Consider the following 12,389-nt stretch of genomic DNA (forward strand, 5'->3'; position numbering starts at 1 on the left):
TTTTTTTTTTTTTTTAACAAAGGAATGGAATTTTTAATTTTTTTAAAAAAATTTTTAGTTAAAATTAGCATACAATATTATATTATTTTTAGGTGTACAACATAGTAATTTAACATTTTTGTACTTTCAGAAATAATCACCGCAATAAGTCCATTTATTACCCGTCACCATGCAAAGTTGTTGCAATATTATTGACTATATTCCTTATGTTGCAACTTACATCCTCATGGCCTATTTATTATATGAATGGAAGTTTTTATCTTTTAATCCCCATTCGCCTATATCATCTGTCTCCCTATCCCACTCCCTGCTGGCAACTACCAGTTTGTCTCTGTATCTTTGAGTCTGTTTCTGTTTTGTTTGTTTGCTTTGTTTTGTAGATACCACATATAAGTGAAATCATATGGTATTTGTCTTTCTTTCAGTTATTTTACTACAAAATACACTCCAGGTCCATGCTTCAAATAATAAGATTTCATTCATTTTTATGGCCAAGTAATAGTCCACTCATGTGTGTGTGTATGTGTGTGTGTGTGTGTGTATACATCACAATTTCTTTATCCATTCATCTATTGATTAACATTGATTTTGCAATATATCTGCTTCCTTTGTCTCCTGTTAGGAACAGACAACATTTGGTGGACATTAATGACAGTGTTCGAAGAAGCAGTAGAAAGGAAGAGGAATTCTAGATGAGAAGTCAATGGGCCTGGGGTCTAGTTCTGAGGCTTAACTATGTTTTTTTTTTGTTTGTTTTTAATTTTTTTATTAGTTGGAGGCTAATTACTTCACAACATTTCAGTGGGTTTTGTCATACATTGATATGAATCAGCCATAGATTTACACTTATTCCCCATCCCGATCCCCCCTCCCATCTCCCTCTCCACCCGATTCCTCTGGGTCTTCCCAGTGCACCAGGCCGGAGCACTTGTCTCATGCATCCCACCTGGGCTGGTCTGTTTCACCATAGATAGTATACATGCTGTTCTTTTGAAACATCCCACCCTCACCTTCTCCCACAGAGTTCAAAAGTCTGTTCTGTATTTCTGTGTCTCTTTTTCTGTTTTGCATATAGGGTTATCGTTACCATCTTTCTAAATTCCATATATATGTGTTAGTATGCTGTAATGTTCTTTATCTTTCTGGCTTACTTCACTCTGTATAAGGGGCTCCAGTTTCATCCATCTCATTAGGACTGGTTCAAATGAATTCTTTTTGACGGCTGAGTAAAATTCCATGGTGTATATGTACCACAGCTTCCTTATCCATTCATCTGCTGATGGGCATCTAGGTTGCTTCCATGTCCTGGCTATTATAAACAGTGCTGCGATGAACATTGGGGTGCATGTGTCTCTTTCAGATCTGGTTTCCTCAGTGTGTATGCCCAGAAGTGGGATTGCTGGGTCATATGGCAGTTCTATTTCCAGTTTTTTAAGGAATCTCCACACTGTTTTCCATAGTGGCTGTACTAGTTTGCATTCCCACCAACAGTGTAAGAGGGTTCCCTTTTCTCCACAGCCTCTCCAGCATTTATTGCTTGTAGACTTTTGGATAGCAGCCATCCTGACTGGTGTGTAATGGTACCTCATTGTGGTTTTGATTTGCATTTCTCTAATAATGAGTGATGTTGAGCACCTTTTCATGTGTTTGTTAGCCATCTGTATGTCTTCTTTGGAGAAATGTCTGTTTAGTTCTCTGGCCCATTTTTTGATTGGGTCATTTATTTTTCTGGAATTGAGCTGCAGGAGTTGCTTGTATATTTTTGAGATTAATCCTTTGTCTGTTTCTTCATTTGCTATTATTTTCTCTCAATCTGACGGCTGTCTTTTCACCTTACTTATAGTTTCTTTTGTAGTGCAAAAGCTTTTAAGTTTCATTAGATCCCATTTGTTTAGTTTTGCTTTTATTTCCAATATTCTGGGAGGTGGGTCATAGAGGATCTTGCTGTGATTTATGTCGGAGAGTGTTTTGCCTATGTTCTCCTCTAGGAGTTTTATAGTTTCTGGTCTTACATTTAGATCTTTAATCCATTTTGAGTTTATTTTTGTGTATGGTGTTAGAAAGTGTTCTAGTTTCATTCTTTTGCAAGTGGTTGACCAGTTTTCCCAGCACCACTTGTTAAAGAGGTTGTCTTTTTTCCATTGTATATCCTTGCCTCCTTTGTCAAAGATAAGGTGTCCATAGGTTCGTGGATTTATCTCTGGGCTTTCTATTCTGTTCCATTGGTCTATATTTCTGTCTTTGTGCCAGTACCACACTGTCTTGATGACTGTGGCTTTGTAGTAGAGGCTGAAGTCAGGCAGGTTGATTCCTCCAGTTCCATTCTTCTTTTTCAAGATTACTTTGGCTATTCGAGGTTTTTTGTATTTCCATACAAATTGTGAAATTCTTTGGTCTAGTTCTGTGAAAAATACCGTTGGTAGCTTGATAGGGATTGCATTGAATCTATAGATTGCTTTGGGTAGAATAGCCATTTTGACAATATTGATTCTTCCAATCCATGAACACGGTATGTTTCTCCATCTGTTTGTGTCCTCTTTGATTTCTTTCATCAGTGTTTTATAGTTTTCTATGTATAGGTCTTTTGTTTCTTTAGGTAGATGTACTCCTAAGTATTTTATTCTTTTTGTTGCAATGGTGAATGGTATTGTTTCCTTAACTTCTCTTTCTGTTTTTTCATTGTTAGTATATAGGAATGCAAGGGATTTCTGTGTGTTAATTTTATATCCTGCAACTTTACTATATTCATTGATTAGTTCTAGTAATTTTCTGGTAGAGTCTTTAGGGTTTTCTATATAGAGGATCATGTCATCTGCAAACAGTGAGAGTTTCACTTCTTCTTTTCCTATCTGGATTCCTTTTACTTCTTTTTCTGCTCTGATTGCTGTGGCCAAAACTTCAAACACTATGTTGAACAGTAGTGGTGAGAGTGGGCACCCTTGTCTTGTTCCTGATTTCAGGGGAAATGCTTTCAATTTTTCACCATTGAGGGTGATGCTTGCTGTGGGTTTGTCATATATAGCTTTTATTATGTTGAGGTATGTTCCTTCTATTCCTGCTTTCTGGAGAGTTTTAATCATAAATGAGTGTTGAATTTTGTCAAAGGCTTTCTCTGCATCTATTGAGATAATCATATGGTTTTTATCTTTCAATTTGTTAATGTGGTGTATTACATTGATTGATTTGCGGATATTGAAGAATCCTTGCATTCCTGGGATAAAGCCCACTTGGTCATGGTGTATGATTTTTTTAATATGTTGTTGGATTCTGTTTGCTAGAATTTTGTTAAGGATTTTTGCATCTATGTTCATCAGTGATATTGGCCTGTAGTTTTCTTTTTTTGTGGCATCTTTGTCAGGTTTTGGAATTAGGGTGATGGTGGCCTCATAGAATGAGTTTGGAAGTTTACCTTCTTCTGCAATTTTCTGGAAGAGTTTGAGTAAGGTAGGTGTTAGCTCTTCTCTAAATTTTTGGTAGAATTCAGCTGTGAAGCCATCTGGTCCTGGGCTTTTGTTTGCTGGAAGATTTTTGATTACAGTTTCGATTTCCTTGCCTGTGATGGGTCTGTTAAGATCTTCTATTTCTTCCTGGTTCAGTTTTGGAAAGTTATACTTTTCTAAGAATTTGTCCATTTTATCCAAGTTGTCCATTTTATTGGCATAGAGCTGCTGGTAGTAGTCTCTTATGATCCTTTGTATTTCAGTGTTGTCTGTTGTGATCTCTCCATTTTCATTTCTAATTTTGTTAATTTGGTTCTTCTCTCTTTGTTTCTTAATGAGTCTTGCTAATGGTTTGTCAATTTTGTTTATTTTTTCAAAAAACCAGCTTTTAGCTTTGTTGATTTTTGCTATGGTCTCTTTAGTTTCTATTGCATTTATTTCTGCCTTAATTTTTAAGATTTCTTTCCTTCTGCTAACCCTGGGGTTCTTCATTTCTTCCTTCTCTAATTGCTTTAGGTGTAGAGTTAGGTTATTTATTTGGCTTTTTTCTTGTTTCTTGATGTAAGCCTGTAATGCTATGAACCTTCCCCTTAGCACTGCTTTTACAGTGTCCCATAGGTTTTGGGTTGTTGTGTTTTCATTTTCATTCATTTCTATACATATTTTGATTTCTTTTTTGATTTCTTCTATGATTTGTTGGTTATTCAGAAGCGTGTTATTTAGCCTCCAGGTGTTTGAATTTTTAACAATTTTTTTCCTGTAATTGAGATCTAATCTTACTGCACTGTGGTCAGAAAAGATGACTGGAATGATTTCAATTTTTTTGAATTTTTCAAGACTAGATTTATGGCCCAGGATGTGATCTATTCTGGAGAAGGTTCCGTGTGCACTTGAGAAAAAGGTGAAGTTGCTTGTTTTGGGGTGAAATGTCCTATAGATATCAATTAGGTCTAGCTGGTCCATTGTGTCATTTAAAGTTTGTGTTTCCTTGTTAATTTTCTGTTTAGTTGATCTATCCATTGTTGTGAGTGGGGTATTAAAGTCTCCCACTATTATTGTGTTACTATTAATTTCCTCTTTCATACTCGTTAGTGTTTGCCGTACATATTGCGGTGCTCCTATGTTGGGTGCATATATATTTATAATTGTTATATCTTCTTCTTGGATTGATCCTTTGATCATTATGTAGTGTCCTTCTTTGTCTCTTTTCACAGCTTTTATTTGAAAGTCTATTTTATCTGATATGAGTATTGCGACTCCTGCTTTCTTTTGGTCTCCATTTGCATGAAATATTTTTTTCCAGCCCTTCACTTTTAGTCTGTATGTGTCTCTTGTTTTGAGGTGGGTCTCTTGTAGACAGCATATATGGGGGTCTTGTTTTTGTATCCATTCAGCCAATCTTTGTCTTTTGGTTGGGGCATTCAACCCATTTACATTTAAGGTAATTATTGATAGGTGTGGTCCCGTTGCCATTTACTTTGTTGTTTTGGGTTCACGTTTATACAACCTTTCTGTATTTCCTGTCTAGAGAAGATCCTTTAGCATTTGTTGAAGAGCTGGTTTGGTGGTGCTGAATTCTCTCAGCTTTTGCTTATCTGTAAAGCTTTTGAGTTCTCCTTCATATCTGAATGAGATCCTTGCTGGATACAGTAATCTAGGTTGTAGGTTATTCTCTTTCATTACTTTCAGGACGTCCTGCCATTCCCTTCTGGCCTGGAGGGTTTCTATTGATAGGTCAGCTGTTATCCTTATGGGAATCCCTTTGTGTATTATTTGTTGTTTTTCCCTTGCTGCTTTTAATATTTGTTCTTTGTGTTTGATCTTTGTTAGTTTGATTAATATGTGTCTTGGGGTGTTTCGCCTTGGGTTTATCCTGTTTGGGACTCTCTGGGTTTCTTGGACTTGAGTGGCTATTTCCTTCCCCATTTTAGGGAAGTTTTCAGCTATTATCTCCTCGAGTATTTTCTCATGGCCTTTCTTTTTGTCTTCTTCTTCTGGAACTCCTATGATTCGAATGTTGGGGCGTTTCACAGTGTCCCAGAGGTCCCTGAGGTTGTCCTCATTTCTTTTGATCCTTTTTTCCTCTCTGCTTCATTTATTTCCACCATTTTATCTTCTACCTCACTTATCCTATCTTCTGCCTCCGTTATTCTACTCTTGGTTCCCTCCAAAGTGTTTTTGATCTCATTCATTGCATTGTTCATTTTTAATTGACTCTTTTTTATTTCTTCTAGGTCTTTATTAAACAATTCTTGTATCTTTTCAATCTTTGTCTCCAGGCTATTTATCTGTAACTCCATTTTGTTTTCAAGATTTTGGATCATTTTTATTATCATTATTCTAAATTCTTTTTCAGGTAGATTCCCTATCTCCTCCTCTTTTGTTTGACTTGGTGGGCATTTTTCATGTTCCTTTACCTGTTGGGTATTTCTTTGCCTTTTCATCTTGTTTAGATTGCTGTGTCTGGAGTGGACTTTCTGTATTCTGGAGGTCTGTGGTTCCTTTTTATTGTGGAGGATTTACCCAGTGGGTGGGGTTAGACGATTGGCTTGTCAAGGTTTCCCGGTTAGGGAAGCTTGCGTCAGTGTACTGGTGCGTGGAACTTGATTTCTTCTTTTTGGAGAGCAATGGGGTGCCCAGTAATGAGTTTTGAGATGGGTCTATGTGTTAGGTGTCACCTTGGGCAGCCTGTATGTTGACATTCGGGGCTATGTTCCTGTGTTGCTGGAGAATTTGCGTGGTATGTCTTGCTCTGAAACTTACTGGCTCTTGGGTGGTGGTTGGTTTCAGTGTAGGTATGGAGGCTTTTGGATGGTCACTTATTGCTTAAAGTTCCATGTAGTCAGGAGTTTTCTGGTGTTCTCAGGTTTTGGGCTTAAGTTTCCTGCCTCTGGATTTCAGTTTTATTCTTCCTGTAGTCTCAGGACTTCTCCAACTATACAGCACTGATAATAAAACTTCTAGGTTAATGGCGAAAAGATTCTCCCCTGTTAGGGACACCCAGAGAGGTTCACAGAGTTACATGAACAGGAGAAAAGGGAGGAGGGAGATAAGAGATGAGCAGGAGGAGAAAAAGGGGGACTCAAGAGGAGAGAGACAGATCTATGCAGCTGTCTGTTCCCAGAGTGTTCTCCGTATCTCAGACACCTACAAGGATTCACAGAATTGGATTGGGAAGAGAAGGGGAAAGGAGGAAATAGAGGTGTTCTGAGGTAGAAAACAGAGAGTCAAGATTGGGAGAGAATAATCTTCGGTTTAAAGATAGGGCTTCTCTTTTTTTTTTTTTTTTGGTAAGGTTATAGTGTAGTGAAAATGAAAATGAAGAGGAGTAGAGGAGTACTAGAGGACTTTAAAAGAAATAAGAGAAAAAGAAAAATAGAAAATAAAAGAGAAAACGGAAAGGAAAAAAAAAGAAGAAAAAAGAAAAAGAAAAAAAAAAGAAAAAAAAATAAAAAAAAGAAAAAAAAAAAAAAAAGAAAGAAAGAAAAAAAAAAATTTTTTTTCCCCTAATTAAAAAAATTGTAAAAATCTATGTAAATGAAAGTTAAGGAGTAATGGGGGGGTAATAGGGAATTTTAACGGAAAATAAAAGAGAAAAAATAAAAAAGAAAAAATATAAAAAGAATAAAAAAAAAATTTTTTTTTTTTTTCCTTACTTAGAGAAAAAAAAGTAAAAATATATCTAGGAGTTTCTCTGGAGCTGCTGCGGTCAGTGTGGGTTCGGCTCAGTTTCAGATAGCTCCTCGTTCCAGCTTACACTTCTCGATATCTACAGGGCCCTTCCGGTGAAGTCGGTGTTTTCTACAGGGATTTTAATCTGTTGCACCAGTCCCTTCTGAAGCGGTTCCCTTCGTTTATTTGGCTTCTGTTTGCCGGTCTCTTCAGAGCCTCATTTCCGCCCTGACACAGGCGGCCGGAGGCGGACTCTTATTCAGGTAGCTAGTTCCGTTGCGCTGCTGGGAGGGGCTGGCGCTGCGGGGCGGGGCTGACGCTGCGGGGAGGGGCTGGCCCTGCGGGGAGGGGCTGGCGCTGCGGGGCGGGGCTGACGCTGCGGGGAGGGGCTGGCCCTGCGGGGGCGGGCTGGCGCTGCCGGGAGGGGCTGACGCTGCTTTCTCCGTCTGCGCTGCTCAGGCTCCTGGCTGTTCTATATGGAGCGTGCCCCGCGCTGCGCTAGGTTCCAGCCCTCGGGTGTTACACAAAAGCGCGGAAGGAAAAGCTGCGCCTGCTCTCTGTGCCTTCCCCGGCAGAGCGGTCCAGGCAGCGAGGGGCTTGATGGGCGCACTATCCCCAGGTGTGGCCGCAACGGTCGGGTGCCTGCGCCCTGTGTCTCGCCGCGACCTTCCCCTCCCCCCTGCCTCCTGCCTCCGGCGGGGCTGGGCGGGTCCGCAGCCTGCGACCTCTTCTTGGGACTTTCTCCGTCCCTTTGTTCTGCAAACGGCCGGCAGTGTGTTCCGGCCGGTTAATTTTCTCTCTTTTGGTCTCCCACAGTTCAAGTTGGCACCTCACAGAAGCTCCCTCCGATTGTCCTCAGGGCACTCAGGCCCGGACCCTAGCCCAAGCAAGGCCACCTAAGACTCCCTTCCCGGGACGGGTCTCCGTCCTTAGCTCTTTTGTCTCACTTTTTATCTTTTATATTTTGTCCTACCTCCTTTCGAAGACAATGGTCTGCTTTTCTGGGCGCCTGATGACCTCAGCTAGCGATCAGAAGTTGTTTTGTGAGGTTTGCTCTGCATTCAGTTATTCTTTTGATGAATTCGTAGGAGAGAAAGTGGTCTCCCCCGTCCTACTCCTCCGCCATCTTGGCTCCTCCTCCCATCATGAATTTTTTGTGTGTGTTTGAACTCCAAGAAAAATGTCGCCACTTTTGGTAGCGGATATATTCATACCACTAGTGCTGGAAGAAAAGTAATCTGTCACTGAAGTAGATGAGAGTTGACATGACAGACTGTGCGCTCTATCTTAAACATTCATAACATGTGTAATATGGTCTCTATGGAACGAAATAACTCCTTCAGAGTCTTTGCAGTCCCTTGTATCATGGCTCTTAGAGAGCAGGGCCATTATAATTCTAAAACAGCTATGCCTGTTTGGGGAATAAAGCATCAAGAAGAAACGGCATTTCATATACATAACAACTGAAACTTATAAATTGTTTAGATACGTGTGCATATACATGTGCACAAACATCTGTGGATGAGATATGCATACATACATATGAACATAGGTATATGTGGTGTTTTAAATTATGGTGTTTGCTTTCTTGAACCTTATTGGCCAGAAGAAAATTCTTCCAAACTGAAAAACTTGAATTAAAACCTTGACTTTACTATTTTACTGGTCATGTAATTTTGGACAAGCCACCACCCCTAAATGTTAGGTAATGCATTTAAAATATGGATAAACATAACTTTACCTTTATAATCTTTCAAGTGTGTGTGTGTGTGTGTGTGTGTGTGTGTGTGTGTGTGCGCGCGCGCGCGCACGCAAGCGCACATGCGCTCAGTTGTTTCCGTCATGTCCAACTCTTTGCGACTTTATGAACTGTAGCCCACCAGGCTCCTCTGTCCATGGGATTCTCTAGGCAAGAATACTGGAGTGGATTGCCATGCCCTCCTCCAGGAGATCTTCCCAACCCAGGGATTGAACCTGTGCCTCCTGCATCTCCCAGGGCAACCTGGGAAACCCTTATAATCTTTCATAGGAAGGATTAATTCTTGTGAAATAATGTATGTAAAATGCATAGGAAAACACTTGATACATATCAATTTCCCAATAGAGCTAATAATGAATAGTTAAATAATGTCCATGGCAAAGAAAACTGGTTTTCAGTTTCGTTATTCAATGTCTTGCTTTGATCTTTATTTTATAGAACTATCATTTGCTAGTTTAAATAATACATCATTCCTTAATTATAACTGTTTTGTGAAAACTTCACTAATCCATGCCTCTCATTATGAGAAATATAAGCATTTGAGCAAATAACTAACTTCTGACCCAGGATTTCCTAATCCAAGAAAATAATCTGCCCCTCTGACTTCATTCTGGCCTAGTCATTCCTGTTGAAAGGATGAAATCAAATAAGGATTTTACAGATCTTTGTGAAGCACAAACTGGTCGTACAATTAGAGAAGTGATATAAAATTAAACACACTTATCAAATGCTCACCTATCTATTGACTGACAGGCAGTGTCTCTAAAGAAGACCAAAATGTTAGTACAAACAATTAGCCCCAAAGCAGGTTGTGATGATTAAATTTGCTAATTATTCTTCTCAGTTGGAAAACTTGACTTCCTTTTGTTTTTGAATAAGTACAGCGCATGCTAAACTTCACCTTTAAAATTCATCGGTTTGGAGATAAATGGCATTTCCAAAAGAATTCTTGGGCTTATAACAGGGTTGTATCTCCATGTTAGGAAAGAAATGTTCACAGATCCATCAGGATGGTGACATTTAGTGACACAGTCTATATGGAGTGACCAGATACAACCTGGTCTTTTTGATTGTGCTGGTGTGCATGTGGGACCACAAACACTGATTTCACTAAATGTTTCAGCATAAACAGCCTCTCTGCTGTCAAAACGTGAAGTATAGAACCTCAAGATTTCAACCTTCTTCATATTTCCCCCCAGTAGAGAAGAAGACATTTATGATTTATACTTAAAAAATTTTTTTTAGTGAGAAACATTGCCTCAGTCTACTGGTTTAATTTTAAGAACAGTGAATTTAAGGGACCAATCTATCATTTACTTCCATGCATCTTTGAATGATATATTAAACTTACTATTTCTGCCATTTGTGAAATAAGGCTAATGATACTCACTTCACAAGACTTTTATGAAAAATTAAAATTACATAAAATTACTTTGTAATCAGCACAATATTGTAAATGTGTAAATATTGTCCTAGCCTTTCTTAATTCTCTCTGAAGTTGTGATCAGTTTGTGTTTTTTACATACCATGAATCATTAATTCATTCACACAGGTTGAAATTCATCCTTGAGCAAAGCAATTGTATTTGATACTTAAATTCAATTGTGTTAAAAAAAAAAAAAGATAAAAAGGAGTTCAGAGGTATTTTCTACTATTTACAGTTCCTGAGGCTATATATTTGTGGATTTCTGGGGGGAAAAATGTCCTTTCATCTCTCTTGTGATACAAGTGGGAGAATACAAGTGGGACTATGGTAAAATATAGGAGGAAAGAAGCAGAGTGAAATGTGTAGGATAGTAGTTAAGGACAAGGGGTGTGTAGTCAGATATTCTTGGGTTTTTAATATAGCTTCTGGTCCTGTGTTACTGTTTGTAGACTCGATAATACTCCTAAAGAAACATATCAAATCTGAGATAACATTTTACACAGGGTAGTGTATGTGTTGTTGTTGTTCAGTCACTAAGTCTTGTCTAACTCTTTGCGAACCCATGCACGCCAGGCATCCCTGTCCTTCACTACGCGCCTTAGTTTGCTCAAATCGCTCTCCACTGAGTCCGTGGTGCTGTCTAAGCATCTCAGCCTGTGTGTGTGTATATATGTGTGTGTGTATATATATGTGTGTGTGTGTATATATGTCAGTCCTAGTCTCCCAGTTCATCCCACCCTCCCCTTCCCCTGCCGTGTCCACATGTCCATTCTCTATATCTGTGTCTCTATTTCTGCCCTGCAAATAGATTAATCATTTTTCTAGATTCCATATATATGCATTAATATGTGAGATTTATTTTTCTCTTTCCGACTTACGTGACTCTGTGTAAAAGAGATAGCTAGTGGGAACCTGCCCTATAGCAGAGAGAGCTGGGTGGGTGGAATGGGGGAATGGGAGAGCGTCCCAAGAGGAAAGGAATATATGTATACATATAGCTGATTCACTTTGTTGTACATCAGAAACTAGCACAACAATGTAAAGCAATTGTATCCCAATAAAAAATCTGAGATTGTATGATACCTTTCTTCTAATATCAGAAATATGTGAAAAACATTAATGCTCAAATTGGATTCAGCTAGTAAAGGACTCTCCTTTTTTATCCTGCAGAGAGAATGCTCCAATTTTAGAGAGGATTAAGTGTATCATCCAGTAAAGAAATGAAGAAATATGGGGATATTATCGGGATTCTTTCAATGAACTAGAGAGATACAACTGGAAGTGGAGGGCTATGGGAAATATTGAGAACTGGAAAAACTGAGAGAGAATTTCATTAACTTTAATATGATATGTATATACACACACATATAGTGTTATTGAGGTATACTTTGATACCTTATGACTTATAAATTGTACACCCATCACAACAACCTAGTTTCAAAACACATCTGTCATCACAAATAAAAAGTTCTCTTGGGCTCTTTAGTAGTTAATCCTCACTCCGTAATTTAGCCCCGGGAAACAACTCTCTTCCCTTGTGGCTCGCTATGGGCTTCCCTTGTGACTCAGCTGGTAAAGAATCCACCTGCAATGCGGCAGACCTGGATTCGATCCCTGGGTTGGGAAGATGCCCTGGAGAAGGGAAAGGCTACCCACTGTAGTATTCTGGCCTGGAGAATTCCATGGACTGTAGAGTCCATGGGTTCGCACAGAGTCAGGACATGACTGAGCAACTTTCACTCACTCAACCACTCTCTGCTTTCTGGGTCTATGGTTTTGCCTTTTTGAGAAAGTTCATACAAAAAAAGGATCTTATGCTGATGCATGGTCTTGTGTTGTGACTCCTTCCAAGTAGCATAATGGTTTCTAGCTTTATTCATATTGTAGATGTATCAGTTGTATTAGTGTTTATTCATTTTTATTGCTGAATAGTATTCCATCATAGAGCTATCCTACATTTTGTTTATTCATTCACCAAATGATGAACATTTGGATTTTTTCCAGTTAGGGGCTATTATCAATAGTACTGCTATGAACATTCACATGCAAGCATTTGTATGAACATATGTTTTCAATACTCTTGGATAGATAT

Source organism: Cervus elaphus, chromosome 26 (genome assembly GCF_910594005.1).
Source record: "Cervus elaphus chromosome 26, mCerEla1.1, whole genome shotgun sequence".
In the NCBI taxonomy this organism is placed as follows: domain Eukaryota; kingdom Metazoa; phylum Chordata; class Mammalia; order Artiodactyla; family Cervidae; genus Cervus; species Cervus elaphus.